The sequence below is a fragment of the Paramisgurnus dabryanus genome, chromosome 16 (genome assembly GCF_030506205.2).
Source record: "Paramisgurnus dabryanus chromosome 16, PD_genome_1.1, whole genome shotgun sequence".
Lineage (NCBI taxonomy): Eukaryota > Metazoa > Chordata > Actinopteri > Cypriniformes > Cobitidae > Paramisgurnus > Paramisgurnus dabryanus.
The window spans coordinates 16,762,152-16,778,255 of NC_133352.1; the positions used below are offsets into that span (position 1 = coordinate 16,762,152).

Consider the following 16,104-nt stretch of genomic DNA (forward strand, 5'->3'; position numbering starts at 1 on the left):
GGCGAGAGGCAGACTGAGGAGCCGGCGTGGTGGACCAAGGGCAGCTCTCTTCCGCCGGGGCATGACCTAGGAGATCGCCTCAGTCTGCGCAGCGGAGCTGTCCGACTCCCCTGGCTCGCCGAAGAGGCCGGTCTGTGAGACAGGAGCATTCAAGTTGTTCTCGTCTGCGTCCGTCATGTCAGCCAGACACAGCCAAAGGTGGCGATCTTGAACCACTGTGGTGGACATCGCACGACTGAAGGTCGCGGGCTCCCTCGTAAAGCCTTGGTGAGCCTGCAGCAACGTTATTGCGTGCAGGGCCGAAGCCGCCTCTCCGACATGCCTGATGGGCAGCGTCCGTAACCGGACGACTGTCTACAAACACGGGAGGAAAGGGTTGGGTGGTCCCTCCAGGAACGCATCCCGCTCCACTGAAGGGGTCCCCGCCCTTAGCGGCTCCGTTGGTGAGGGAGGTGAGGGGTGAAGCTGAACGGCCGGACGGCCGCAAATCACGTCAGCTCTTCGTGCCGCGGGAAAGAAAGGCACAGGAGGAGAGGACCGAGAGGCCCGAGCAGCTCCGAAGTACCAATCATGTGGGCGGGACGGTTCGGGCGGAGAGGGGTTAACCTTTCCAACTCTACCGTCTCCGCCGCTCGCGGGCACGGCCGCCATCTCCGGAACGACTCTGCCTCGGAGGAAAAATGGACACCCCTCTGATGCTGCAGAAGTGACGGGACCAGAAGGAGGTCCAATGGATTCGGCAGACATCGTAGAACACGACTCTGCAGTCTCCACCGGAGCCTCAACCGGCTGAGGATGAGAAGGCCGGTAGGCGGAGGACGCATCCTCCATCCTACTCAGCGTAGTGACGCGAAGGGCGCCCTGCGAGCGCTTGACAGCCGCACCATGGCGACGTCAGCACTGCAAAGGCGCGGACAGCGTTCCCGTAGAAACGACAGTCGTCTCCGCAATCCAAGAGGGTTATGCTCTCACAGAGAGAACAGAAACTCTCCACGAACGCAGCCCCGGAGTGCTCGATGCCTGAGCACGAAGACAGCGCTCGTGACCGTCACTGGAACCCTTATACTTCTCGCATCCAAGATCGCACGGGCGAAAAGCTATCCTGAAAAGGACGCTGATCTCCGCATATACGAGAGAGTGGCTGCCTTTAAAAAGACACAGAGCTCTCACGTATCACTCTTTTAGGGAAATCACTCTTTAGGTGCTCAGCTGATGATGCGCACAGGGAAGGCAACGCACACACTAAACTCAAAACAAAAAAGATGCAGAGCCGTGGAATACTGCGAGCGTCCGCTGTGTTAGTACTGCTTGTCAATCAACTTCAGCAACCGTTCCCAGAAGAGCAGAGAGTAGCTTCTCAGTAGCAGATAAAGCCGGCTTTCGAAGCGAAAGAGCTAATTTCCCTATTTGCACCTGCTGCTTATAAAGGCACCTGGCGGGGCGGCGCCAGCATTATGCAAATATCTCAATGCCAAGTTCATTGGCGTTTTTGTAGTAAACGAAGCAGATTGGTCTCTCTAAGCGAGTTCCCAATTCGTCGGTCACGACGTGACGTCGTAGTGACCGACTGAAAGGGAACAAGGGGGTAACATTTTTTGACTTAGACTGTAACAACAAAAAACAATGGTATATTTACACAGTAACTACAGAAAATACACTCTTAGAAAGGATGTGTTAATTTTTTACACATCTTTGTGTGTTAAGTTTTTAAAACATTATGTGTAATTTTAACACATTATGTGTCATTTTGTGTTAAAATATCACACAAGTTGTGTTAAAAGTAACACAAAATGTGTTGTTTCCATAATAACACAGAGATGGGTGGATTCTGGGACAACGCATTTAGTGTGTTGTCCCAGAATCAACACTAATGTGTTGTTTTTAACACATCCGTTCTAAGAGTGTAGTTCTAGTTTTGCTTGCTTTGTTTTTACCATAGTTGCCTTGCCTATTTTTAATTTTGCTTGATGACCCAACAAATTCCTGTACTCTTTTTCTTTCTTAAGGTAAGTAACCTTTATTGAATATTCTAAATAAATTGTATTGTATAGCATAAACACATTAACTGAATTTCAAGTTTTGTTGTTTAGTAATCTAAAATACTTACTGCATATATTATTTGTATTTTTCCTGGATGTTACCCCTTTGTTCCCCAAATATTATAAATTGTTCCCTGATAATTACACGTACGTACTTCATAAGTTTACTATAATTACAGAAACATACGCTGTAAATTCGCTGTACTTATGCAGTACTTTACTGCATATATTATTTGTATTTTTCCTGGTTGTTACCCCTTTATTCCCCAAATATTATAAATTGTTCCCTTATAATTACACGTACATACTTTTTAAGTAAACTATAATTACAGAAACATACGCTGTAAATTCGCTGTACTTATGCAGTACTTTCCGGGCTGTAATCTAAAGCGTTACCAATTTATTCTGTTCCAGAAACCCCATCTGACATCCACAGTATGATCGCATGAGTCCAAAATTTGTATGATTCACAGTTGCTACAAGAGACTAAGATTCTTGTCAAGGCTATCTGTAACAAATGCCATTTAATAAAACATCAGCATATCTATTTTTCATTGACTCTCCATGTCTTCCTGCTGCATCTCAATGAGAACGCAGGTAGGCTGTCCGTAACCGTGTCGAATCGAGCAGGCTGGATTGCGCAGTCGTCTGAGAGGCGAATGTTAGTGAAGGATGATAGACTTCTAACAAAATGCATTTGATGGAAGTGGAGCCTGCAGTCTGTTCTGCTCGCAAAGTGAATGATGAGCATGAAAAATTTATGTGTATCCAAGACATATATCTTGGCATTTTAATGCTTTGATAATGAGCTGCTGTACATATTCTTCTGGCAGCAATGCGTGCATGTGGCCATTGAAATTATGCCATTTGGGAGAAAACTAATCAAATCTGTATTCAACTGATGAAGTCTCAGAGCCTTGGAAACAAAGGTGTGCAGTATGTCCAACATTTGGCCATGAAGTTGATTGTGTTTGGTACTAAAATGTTTGGCATGTGCATGATATAAACAATACAACACTTTTGTGTGTGGCAAAAACCTGTGTCATATTGTATTTGAACTTACTTACTGCTGCACTTTTTAATGCAGATTCAAATCTATGTAAATTAGGCCTATTATAAAACGCGCTTTATTCACAGTTAACACTGTGCTATTACCACCTGCTGAAAGCAGGTCCCACCTTCTGGAAAAATCGAATCAAATCTTTAGCACTGTTTTCGAAACGTGTGGATTGTGTGAAGGATCTTAGGACCTTAGTTTATTAAAAGGAACCTATGAGTAAAACATACATTAGTGTTGTATTTGATTTACTTTCATCACGCAATATTTCTTTTAATCTTCATTATTTTTGTATATGGCCTTTGATGAAGCATTGATTAAAAATTTTCTGAGGAGGTTAAAGCCTTGATTATAACCGGATGCGGATCTTTCCTTAATTTTGTCTTTTCCATATTTTATCCAGTCTGTAATAACCCATAAATAGAGGTTTAAAACTGTACCTTTTCTGTCACTTTTTCTGGTTAAATTTTGTACCTTTACAGGTAATGTTGTACCTTTTTGGGTACAATACTGTACCTTAAGAACCAATTGTTTATAACTTTTTCCTCACCATTGACAAGTTATCTCGTCAATTAAGAGAAAACATTTGCATAAAAACGTGTTTCTGAAGAATTTTTAAGTTAATCTGCAATACTGTGATTATCCACTAGATGTCGCACAATTTATAATATAATATAATATAATTTATCAAAGAAACTGAAGCCAAAACGTTATTTACTAATTTTAAACTTTATGTATGTTTTGATAATCGTTCTTAATCCGATCTCTAACAAAATCTCTTCTCAAAAATGCAATTATTTCAGCTTTTTGCTTATTTTTTTTTTTAAAGAAAAATACCCATATTTAAGAGTTTATAAGCAAAGAAATAATATAGATAGGATATAAAAATTTTTACCCGTTTTGTTTGTATGTTTAATGTTTGTTTGAAAGCAGAGGGTCTGTTCTTTCATTTGATATATATATTATATATATATATATATATTGATATATATATATATATATATATATATATATATATATATGTACAACCCCAAATCAGAAAAAGTTGGGACACTGTAGAAATTGTGAGTAAAAAAGGAATGGAATAATTTACAAATCTCATAAACTTATATTTTATTCACAGTAGAATAGAGATAACATATCAAATGTTGAAAGTGGGATATTTTGAAATGTCATGCCAAATATTGGCTCATTTTGGATTTCATGAGAGCTACACATTCCAAAAAAAGTTGGGACAGGTAGCAATAAGAGGCCAGAAATTTTTTATGTATGTATATATATATATATATATATATATATATATAGAAGAACATTTTCCTGAAAGGCATTTTGTGAAACCTTTGTGAAAATCACAAAAAAATGCTGCCGGGCAACTTAAAAAAAATGGCTGGCGGGGAATGAGTTAAAGGTACAGTTGTTTTTTGTACCCCTAACATTTAGGTGGTACAAAATTGGTCCTTAAAGGTACACAATAAGTCCTAAGGGTATAATATTGTACCAAACGGTAGAACATTTCAATGTGTTTGTATGAATCTTATGTCTTATTTTTACAATTTTAAACCCTATTTGACAGTGCAGTCTGTTTTGTGATTTACTGCTTTCTACATAAAATCATCTGACATAATGTAAAAGAACATCTTTAATATTTACTGAAGAAGACTTTGTCAGATATTAAAATCAATGTGAAATTAATGACTGTAATCAAACTTTTATGCTCCTAATCTCAAATTTAAATCTTAAATTTACTAACATTTATTATTCTTTATATATTCAATTTGTTTTATTTATTTATTCATTCATTCAAATAATCATTTATTGTTCTTTTTTTTCATTACTGCTATTCAATCTTATGTTGGGCGCTGTATTGTCTTCATAAGTAGATATGGGTTTCCATGGTCTCCATCTCAAAGTTTTTAATAATGCCATGAATCAATGTTGTGAGGCAGCTTGGTATAATAATACCTATTGAATGTTTTAGTGACACTAAGCATTGAAACTCAACTAAGTTTAAGATAACAAAAATATTATAAACTTATGTTACTCTATATCATTTGATCAAATTGACAATTTAGAATAGAATAGAATAGAATAGAATAGAATAGAATAGAATAGAATAGAATAGAATAGAATAGAATAGAATAGAATAGAATAGATTTTAATGTAATATGCAATGTTTAAGTTCTTAGTTTAAGTGAACTGGATTTGAACCCTAAAATTTTTGTCATTGTCATACTTGCATCTATCACAGATGAGAAAATCTGATTGAGTTTTGCGCATGTTCAATTATCTTTGTTTTTAAGAACCCGTATTTCTTCATTCCGATATCAGGTGATTTGGATTTTCAGTATCGCACCACTTGCCAGAAAAATAAGATAAGTTGACTAGATAGCCGTTCATTAGTGAGCGCTTTTGAGCGGAGCGTTTGAAGTTTCCCAACAGAGTTCAGGAATCTTTATCTGGAGATGCAATCAAACCTGACAGCTATTGATCCCTCCTCCGAATCAGGCATGAAACTTTCTGAACATGTTAACAAGTGCAGAGTAGCTGTTTTAATTGTCAGAGTCTTTGAAATCCCACTCAGGGTGTTGTGCTGTGGCTTTTCGGCCCAGAATTGGCTTTTCCGGAGTAGTGAACCTCAGTTGAGCTTCCAAATAATATCCTGAAGGACACATTCATGGCGATTGTTGGATTTAAGGCAGTTATGCATGCTTTATCGGCAGGAGGTATCTGCTCCTCATTAAAAATTTATTTAATCCCCTTTATAAATGTTAATTAAAAAACTAATCTGATGATTTCTTCAAACCAATAAAAGCTTACGGATTTCTGTGTGTACTAGCCGAATATTTTAGCGATAGAAACCAAATTAACACTTACAATGCCCATTTTTGCATCGTTTGAATTTGTATCGCTCCCTGTAGGTGCAGAGTATGTAAAGATCAGAAGGTTCTGACTGAAAGCAAAGACAAAATATTAAGTTCAAAAACAGGGCGCTTGTGTTCAATTTGTCTTTAACAGCTGCTTAATACACTCTTTTGGAGCTTTCTTCCATGACACTTTCCCAAGTCTACCAGGGAAACAAAGGAGATTTAAGTGCTTTGACTTATCTTTCCAGATCAATAGATCGTCTCCCCAAGACAACTATCAATGGCATTTGAAGCAGACCAAACACAGATATCAGCTCAAAGAGTTGACTCTCCTCTCAAATCCTGCTGGCTACAATGGATATACAGATGAAACCAATCAAATCCCACCTGACCAAGGCCAGGCATAAGGTAAATCCAGGAAGTGAATGTACTAAAGAAATATGTACATTCAAACTGGCGCTAGTTTAATTGAAGTCAGGACTACAGTATGTAAGCAGCTGGAAAGCCCTGCAGCACAAAAACATTTACTTGTTTGAATTGAGAAGCCAACTTTGCAAAATATGGTTTGGTTTAAGTGATCATCCTAATATGATTACTGGTGTCCCATTCAAGGCCTTAAATATTGTATTTCTTTTTTTTTTTTTTTTTTCTTTCAAAGTCAAGCATTTATGCTTGCAACACCAAGAATGAGATGACATCCTATGATGTTTTATTTTTTTAATACAGGCATTGCTTCGATGCACTTGTGTCATATTACAATTTGAGCTTAAAGTGGGTTCTTGAGAAAGAAAGTTATGCTTAAATCTCAGAAAATTGCTGTTAAAAGGGACTAAAAACCTAAAAAAAACATTTCTGCAACACTGTTTCTGATTTTGATTGGATGAGAGGCATTATAGTATTGAATTATTTTGATGCACCTTTAAAGTAGTTGCAGGTCTGTTAAACGCATTACAGCTATAAATGATCTGAACAGATTGAGTTTTAATTAGCAATACGGCCTGATAAAGCAAAAGAAACAAAACAAAAAAAAAGATAAAGACATTGGTCAAGGAAAGTAGATAATTGTATGTCTAATATTGGAAATCTATACTCACAAAAGAGAGACATCCACAAACCTTGGTGCTGGTGATTTGTTGCTTAATCGAAAACAAAACTGTTATTATTCCTACAGTACTTCTAAAGTGACACTTTCAAATCAGTATGGGGGGTTGAGTGACTCTTTTGAGCTTAGCGATGACAGCTTTGACAAATTTGGCAAGATGATGAATCAGTGCATAAGAAAGTAATCCAGAGTACACAACACAAGAGAATTTTAAGTAAAACAAGAACTCAAAAAATGTCTGGAAAAAAAACATGAAAAATGTCTTGCTATAAAAACCTAAATAAATGTCTTGAGGTACGGCAAGCATGACATAAATGGAGTTACTGACTCCAGACAAATCGTTCATAAAAATAAACTGTAAAACTTCCCAGTCTTGTTTTGGTGCTTTATATCAGCATTCTTAAAAAAATTTAACTTTCACCCAATAATTTTTTAGGCCTTAAATCTAGACTATAGAACCGTTTAATTTTCAGACAGGACTTCACTAAAATAAAAGTTTAATTTGTCTTAACTGAAAACAGCTCACAGTGACATATCTTAAAATAAATATGTGCCATTGTTTTGGCTCAATAACGCATATCAGTAATGTTTTATTTTTATTTTTTTGTAATGTCTGTGTGTAAAAACAACTTAAGCATTCTAATATAACCAAGGCCTAATTCTGGATTTATCTAAACCCTGTCTGGGAAACCACCCCTTTTGGTTTATGTTTAAAAGTGTGTAATTTTTCACATTTGAATGAATCTAGCACTTTCCATGAATACAATAAATGATTCCTTACTTTAAACAAGATTTTCGATGTTATTCTGTTCTCATGCTGATAGTTATTAATAATTTCCAGACTGCGAGACAGTTTCATACATTTGAAAAGTCACCATTTTATGTTAAAAGGGTTTCCGGAGAGAATTTTGATTGGGAAATGGAGATGTAATGCAGTGTAATTAAGTCACACATTCATTACAGATAATTGAATAAAATAATAGGCAGACTGATTTGATTAAATGAAAATGTGTTTTACGCAGTGCACCAGCACTTATGCAGTGTTTATAACACTGTTTAGGCTGCTCAGCTTGAGATTATCCAAAAAGGCCAACCCTGCATCTGTTTATACCACTAACAGCAATAACCGTTATGCACTGCCAAAATGAAAGAGCGGGGCAGAGACGGAGAAAGCATTTAATATCACGGATAAACCATGTCCATTCATTTTCGGTTCTAAATACTGTAGTGGACAACAATAACAAAAATGACCCATGAATGCACTTAGGGAAAGTGTATAATAAAGCTCTTACCCTGGAAGTGTATGGACATTGTTAAAACCGTAATCTTATTATACTTACAATGAATGAAGTGGATTGGTTTATTGCAATTGATTTATTTCTTTTATAGAACAGATTTAGATCTTAGAAAGACAAGACATAAGCTGATCATAAGAGGCCATATGCTACAGATCAGAAAATCTTTCATCTCTCTCATTGACTAATACTTCCCTAATGATTGAGAGGCAAAATGCTTTTTGATAGAAAACTAAAGTCTGTCTATGCGACTAAATCCTTTGGATGGCATGTGACAGTGGAATGCACCAGGATGCTTGAGATACCGTACAGCCAGTCATATCTAAAGTATATAATCAAAATCATACCTGTATATCTAAAGAAAGAAAGAACCGCATGTTAAAGCAAGTCTGCAAGTATTTTTTATTGGTTTAATACAAAAAATAACAGAAAGTCCCTGTGGTCCCTGGCAAAGCATGACGCTAGCAACTCAACATTTCCTCCAACCCATACGATTGCTTTGGTCTTTTGTCCATTTCAAGTATGATTTCAAATATGACCAATAGATGCATTTACTAAATCAGCGCCTCTACCGGCAGCAGGTGAAACTCAATATGATATAATATAGTATTAAATGATATTTTGGGGTATATTTTGTTAGTTATGATGACATGTACTTTTTCAAATTAAACTGCCAGGATTAATTGTATTTTATTACACATTACACTATTCAGGCATTTAAGGCAAACAATGTACCCATTTATTTATTATATGATATAAACACAGCATACAAAACCAGTCACAACTTTTTTGACAATCCAGTGTAAATATCAGATCTGGATGTACACTGATTCAAAAACTGCCGCAATGCTACATCATCTATGATTTGTCAAAAGGCATTGGCTTCTTTTATGTGTTTCGTGACCAATCGCATCATTACGTCAGCTAAGAATGTGAAGCGCTATTGGCTCTTGTGACCGACTACATCATGCTGGTTTATGTTTGAATGATATCTGACTGTGCGTTCTTCATATAAAGTAATCGTATGGCTTCAGTTTGCAAGGTTTGCAACGCGAATGGTTTGTAATACTTTTATACTGTTTTATGCAATAAATACCTGACTGTACTTTTACTTGCGTGTTGTGTTTTATATGGTTGAGAAGTGGTTGAGTTTAGGGTGAGGGTGGGGTTAGATGCTCCAAAATATCTTTAAAATGATAAATGTTTATGAAACCGTTTCTACATTTACAAATTCATAAAATGAAATGTCTAATCTGATGTATAAGGCAAAAAAACTTAAAACTTAACAAAATTTTGTAATTATAAGACACTGTCGCTAGAGGACATGCACTAATGCCTTAATACGTCACTTTACGTCGTAATAAGGTGCTTGCACAAACGACTTATGAGGTCGTTATATTTTGTAGGACAGTCTCCCAATGTCATGGATTTGATTCTCAGGGAACACACGTAGTCATAAAATGCATGGAAAGTCACAATCTTATGAGAATTCGTACATATTTTATGAGCTGGCTAATTTGTATGAAAACGTAATTAATTGTGCAAAAACGTACGATATCATAAAAATCAAAAACATAACTGCCCCTAAATCCCAAGGTCACAGGGGCAAAGGCAAATCGTACAAAATATATTAATGTGGTCGTATGACTTAATACAAATTAGCCACCTTGTAAATTACAACAAATTGCCATCTCCACTAGTGAAACAACTATGATGGATGTTAAGGATGTATATGATTGCTCTAGGATTATAACTTTATAAATATCTCTTGTGTAATTAATCTGACTTATTTGGAAGGAAACAGTCTGACTCATGCAATCATGAAACACACAATTACACCAAATTAGCTTTGTAGTGCACAGTACTCACTTCAAAGACCAGGCGCTCTGAAGGCAATGCTCACTCTAATGATATGTTATTTATTATATATTGTTCATCTGAATAATACCCTACACAAATAGAAAATAAAATAAATTAAAAATATTTCAAAATAGATTGTCTTGAACATCTTTTTGGAAAAATATTAAAGCAACAATCAACCCTGAGTTGTTTTATTCATATAAATCCAATTTCTTTAGTTTGTTTGCTAAACTAATACATAACCACCTGGTTTCCATACCAGTGTCCATACAAAACATACACTTTAATGCATTAACCGTTTGATGTACCAGTACAAAGGTTCGGCTGCCGCCTGAAGGGACAGCTACAGGAAGATTTGAAAATGTTAATTGTTTGAGAAGTTCCCTTTACCCTCCTGCCAGCTGTTTGGGAAGCAGGGATGGAAGGGGGTGGAAAGGTGGTGGCAGCAAGACAACATCATCCATGCTAATTTTGCGACAGCAAAATTGAGTCTTTAGCCAATGGGCCAGAGGCCGTGGCAAATTCGAAATCGCTCAGAGCAGAGTGTAACAAAAATGAGCAAACTACACTGGTGACAGTCTGATAAAGCGAGCCGGAGGAGCCAGAGCGAAAGGAGCCATAAAACGAATTGCCTCCTGCCTCATAAATAACGCTAACATAAATGTCACATGAACTTTATTTCGAAAGCGGGTGGTCTAATAAAGATGCTGTTTTAAAGAGGAGCAGAGAAATACATTGTCATAAGAAGGCCATATCCTGGGCTATTCTCCCTGCTGTTACTCACAGCGAGCTGACACGCCAGACCTTGCTGCTCCACCTTCCTCGCACAGTCCTCTCAGGTCAGTCGCTTTATTTTCTGTTTTCGAATCACCTTTTCCCTGGGTCTGCCACCGTCGTTCGGTTCTGTCTCTCAATCCCCCTTCATCTCGCTCTTTCTTACTTGTTCTCACTCTTTTCAAATTGAGACGACAAGATAAGCGATTGCCACAGCTACAGCTGCCTGCTGCTCATTGATAAAACCATATCTAATCCGTCCTGGGCTCCCTACGTCTCCCATGCTCCTCTTGTACGGTCTCGGAGAGTGTCAACAGAGAAGGGATCTATCTTTACTTTTGAACCCTGAACCACAACGTTGTCTTTTATAAGTGAACTTTTGAGCTAGGAAATGGGAGCTGAGTGAGGCGTCTGACTTCTGTGCTTCTTGGGGGTCCCGCCGCACTCGAGGGGCCGACAACAAATCTTAACACTTTTTAGGAGTAATCCACGTGGTTCCTGATGTGATTATAAATAAATGGCATGATTTTATCAGTCTGGCTTTTGTGCAACAGCAAGTAATCTTGCGATGAAAAGCGCACAATGTATTTTTCATTTTAAGCAGTGCTGGATTGCTCATGCTTATTCATGAGGCTTTCGGTTTCTAAAACGCACTCGGGTTTTCCGCCCGTGGTTTGACAATAGAATAAATGATATATTTTGTGTACAAAGGCTGCCTTGCCTGAACGAATGATGACGAAGTCAAAAGAAACAGCATGATAACAAGATTGACTTCAAAATTCCCTCTTGCGGTACCTTCGTGATTTCTCGCAATCATTGGTTGTCTTTTGTAACTGCATTACCAGAGACCAACTTATTGGTCTCATGAGAAGAAAAAAATGAAATGTATTATAAAAATAGTGTCCACTTTGCCAATTAACCCAGTTCCCAAATGACACTTGCATTGTGCTCCCATTTATAAGACTGATTTTATGAAGCCTGAGATGCATCCATTGCAGAATATTAATGAGCCACAGAGCAATCACTTAGCATATGCAAATCACTGCTAGTGTTATAGTTTGTTACTTTTAACAGGATGCTGCACACAGCAGTCTATTATCCAACCTGTTTCCTTGTATCAGAAATATGGAAAATCAAAACGCAACAGTCCTGAGCAAGTTACGCATATTTGAACATGTCCAAACATTAATCACATCCTGTAGTTTTTTATGTTTGCTGGCTAATTGCATTTATCTTGATTCATGTCAATTTAAAGTCCCAATGAAATACATTTTTATATATTTTTAATGTAATATTGCAATGTTTATTATAAACAATATATCCGTGATAGTCATTATTATTATTATTTTTTATCAATGTGCCCTTATAAACTTCAATCAAAATCTTAAAATGTATTTCCACCGCCTCATGGCGATCATTCGCAGATGACATCAGTTAGATATGGGTGAGAATCTGTTAACTCAGCCCCCTCCAACTGTCAGTATATACAATCAAAACACAGTGGAAAGCATAAGCCACCCCGATTATTTTCCTGGCATGATATTCTGTTTCACTCGGAAAGTCGATTGCAATTTCCAGTTCACGAGGACTTTAACATTCTTGTATACATTAAATCTTTGTTTTTAGGAATGTTTATGTACATTTTTGTTCAATATACAATTTTTTGTTATCTAGGGTACAATAGGCTTTATGCCCCGCTGCACTACTTCCTGAACTTCAGCCAGCTCCTAGTTTCCTGTCTGCCATTATTGGACAAACTGATAAATCCAGGTGTGCCTGACCTCAGTAGTCACAAGCAAACTGATTCATCCAGGTGTGCCTGACCTCAGTAGTCACAACAACAATAATCAGACACACCTGGATTAAACAGTTTGTCCAATAATGGCAGACAGGAAACAAGGAGCTGGCTGAAGTTCAGGAAGTAGTGCAGCTGGGCATAAAGCATATTGGTAACTTAAAGTAACTAATCTGTAACTAAATGAAACATATAAGAACATTTTATAGGATTTCTTTTTTCTGACAGTGTATCTGTAATAGTTTGTCACATTTACATTGTAGCCAGTCTAAAAAAAAAAACAATGGTCTTACATCATCTCAGATACTGGCATATATTTTTCTATTGTTAAACCGTAATTTATAGGAAACTATTTATTTTCTGCATAGAAGTTTGTCCGTATATACCATACAGTTTGTTAGAGGTATATATTTATGCAAAATTTGTGATTTAAATTCATGGATACAGCACAATTTCTGAGAACATGTTGAATTATCATACACAGCAGGCTGGACTACAACTAATCTAAGAGCAACAATTGGCGATCATGAATGGAAGTAGCCAAAAAAATTAATTCATACGTCCTCCAACAGAGTGTTAAAGCTCCGCTTCAGTGCAGATCAAAAAGACATTTGCACCTTGGCCAGTGACGCTATTGTCTCATTTACAGAGCAGACATAGAGGAAATTCACATGTGCATGCAAGACAATTTATTTCATCCTGTTCTTTTTTCCTACTTTTGTTGCATCTGACAACATGAATAATGTTATGGTAATTCACCCATATTATTAATGCCAAGGCCGGCGAGGGATGGAGAGATCTATGCCGATCACAGTCAACACACTGATTCCTGATGATCAGGCTGAAATAAACCCCAGAATCAAAGGATCCAGCAGACGCACTGGGCAGTCCAACTACAGTATATACAAACCCTGATAAGGGGTTTTACATCCTGGGGTTAGAGCCAGAAAGACAAAGACAAAGAGCGCTTTATGGGCTGCATGATGAAGAAGATCTAGGGAGCGTACGGTCAGAAAATTCAGTCGGTCAAACTAATGGCCGATACGGAGTAGCCCAGCAGTAAATGCTAACCAGTTCTTTTGCGCCTCATTAAACAATAACAAGTTGAGCAAATAAACACCCTCCCTAAACAAACATTATTTTCTCCGCAAAGCGCTATTACTGTGCGCAGCATAATGTTCACTTAGCAACAATGTTGCCTTTGCCCAAAAATTTCCAGCATGGATAGAAAAAAAACCCCACAGGCTCAAGAAATGAAGTCCATCCTCATGTCCACTGATTAAAGTATTTAAATATAAAAAATGAGTTTGTTCAACTAAAAAAATCTGACTGATCTCACGGAAAGTCGTGTTATAGTCACAAAAATTTAATTAATTTATTTGTGACAATGGCACGAAATTCAGCTTTTTTCATGCCTTGAGCAAGAATGTCTTTTTCATGTCACACAATTTTTTACTTTTTTGTGTCCTTTCCAAAACTTTCCTTTTCGTGTCATTTTATTTATTGTTTTCTCATTGTTTTTTCCAATTTTTTACGATTGTCACCTGGGTTGGGGTTAGAATCACTTTCTGTTACATTTTTAGACATCCTAACCGAAACCCCAACTCCAGGCGAGAATACTTTTAAAAGCAGAAGAAAACATGTAGAAACCAATACATAAAAGTACATCCAAACCCCAACCACAAATCTAACCCCAAGCGACAATGATTTAAAATAAGAAAAAAATGAGAATAATACATAATACATGAAATTATACGTAAAAAAGTCGTGCCACAGACACAAAAAACTTTATTTAAATTTGTGCGAGTGACACAAAAGAGACATTCCTGCTCTAGGAAAACTGAATTTCGTGCCATGGATACGAATAAATTAATCAAATTTTTTGTGACTATAACACGACTTTCCGTGAGATCATGTTGAAAAAATTGTATGCCTTATAATTTTGAGTTAATTTAACATAAAATATTAGTTGAATAAAATGGAAATTGTATTAACATATTGTCAACAAATATTTTTGAGTTGAATTAACTCAACTTTTTTAGGCAATTAGGTAATTTACTTTTTTAAGTTGAACCACAATTTTTCACTGTGTTATAAATACATACAAAATTTTTAAAAAAATGTATTACACGGCTCTCTGGAATGCTTGATTCTGATTGGTCAGTTGAGACATTTGCAGGTTTGTTCTTTTCAAATAATAACCGCTCCAAAGTAATAACGCATAGCCGGTACTACTTGTATGTTTAAAATCCCTCCGCGCCAACAAAGATAACTGTTTGGCACCATCTTGTGACAAACACTGGACAACCACAATTAAGAATGGAAAATTTTGACATTAATTTTAACATGTACGGAAAAAACAAAAATGGAGATAGACAAGTATGAAGCAGAGGATCTTAATAAGGTATTACGATCATTTTATGCATCTGTGCAAAGTTTCGCGGAAGGATAAAAATGTTAATTTAAAACAAATATGCCAACAAAATGTTTCAAATTCATATTCATGTCCAGTTTTTTTTCTTATGTGGCAAGTAGCCGTGTAATAAGCGGGATAATGTAGAGGCAGCCTGTAGTTATCGCGAAATAAGCCCCTTCAGTGTGATACAAGACCCTCCGCTTTGTGTGTGGTTTTAAAAAACCAAGAAAATCTGACGTTTCATACAAATGATTTATGATCGATGTGCTTTAATAAGTGGCATAATTATGGATGACTGTTGATTTATAACATGATTAAACGGTCATTAATCATTTTACATCCCAAGTTTTACATTTTTCAGACCTTGCTATTTAACTATATCCTAGATTCAGAACCTTGGGCTCCATGGTTTTTAAGTAAGCAATAAGGTACAAGAGGCTGTGCTGTATCGTGGAATAGGTCACAGCTGAAGGGTGTTGTTAGGCATGATGAGAATCAGACTTATTTTACAAAACAGCACTAGCCTCAAGTACCTTATTGGTTTACTAAAACAGTTACCACACTATACAAATATAAATGCAAAAATATGTATAAACACAGCTTTAATGAAGTAAAATCACTAAACGCATTTTGATCCGTTGAGGAAATAGTCCCTGACCAACAAAGTTTCACATGTTTACGTTGTTAAGAGTGGTTGCTAAGGGTGATACTGTACACAGAATAGTTTAGTGCAGCGTTCATAGCTGTGTTATATCCGAAATAAATTGCTACTCACGGCTACTCACCAATCAGCATCAAGGACTGAACTAACAGTTTTATAAAACATAATATTACATATGAATTTTTGTTCAGGTGCTTGAAGCATCTCACAAATAAGCTCTGCTTAGCAAGGACAAAGATTG

General features: G+C 36.8%; 1 protein-coding gene across 2 annotated transcripts in view; it reads right to left on the reverse strand.

Moving 5' to 3' along the window:
• pcdh11 (protocadherin 11) overlaps positions 1–16,104 on the reverse strand; it is a 208,747-nt gene that overhangs the window by 73,123 nt on the left and 119,520 nt on the right. The gene's annotated exons all lie outside the window — the stretch shown is intronic.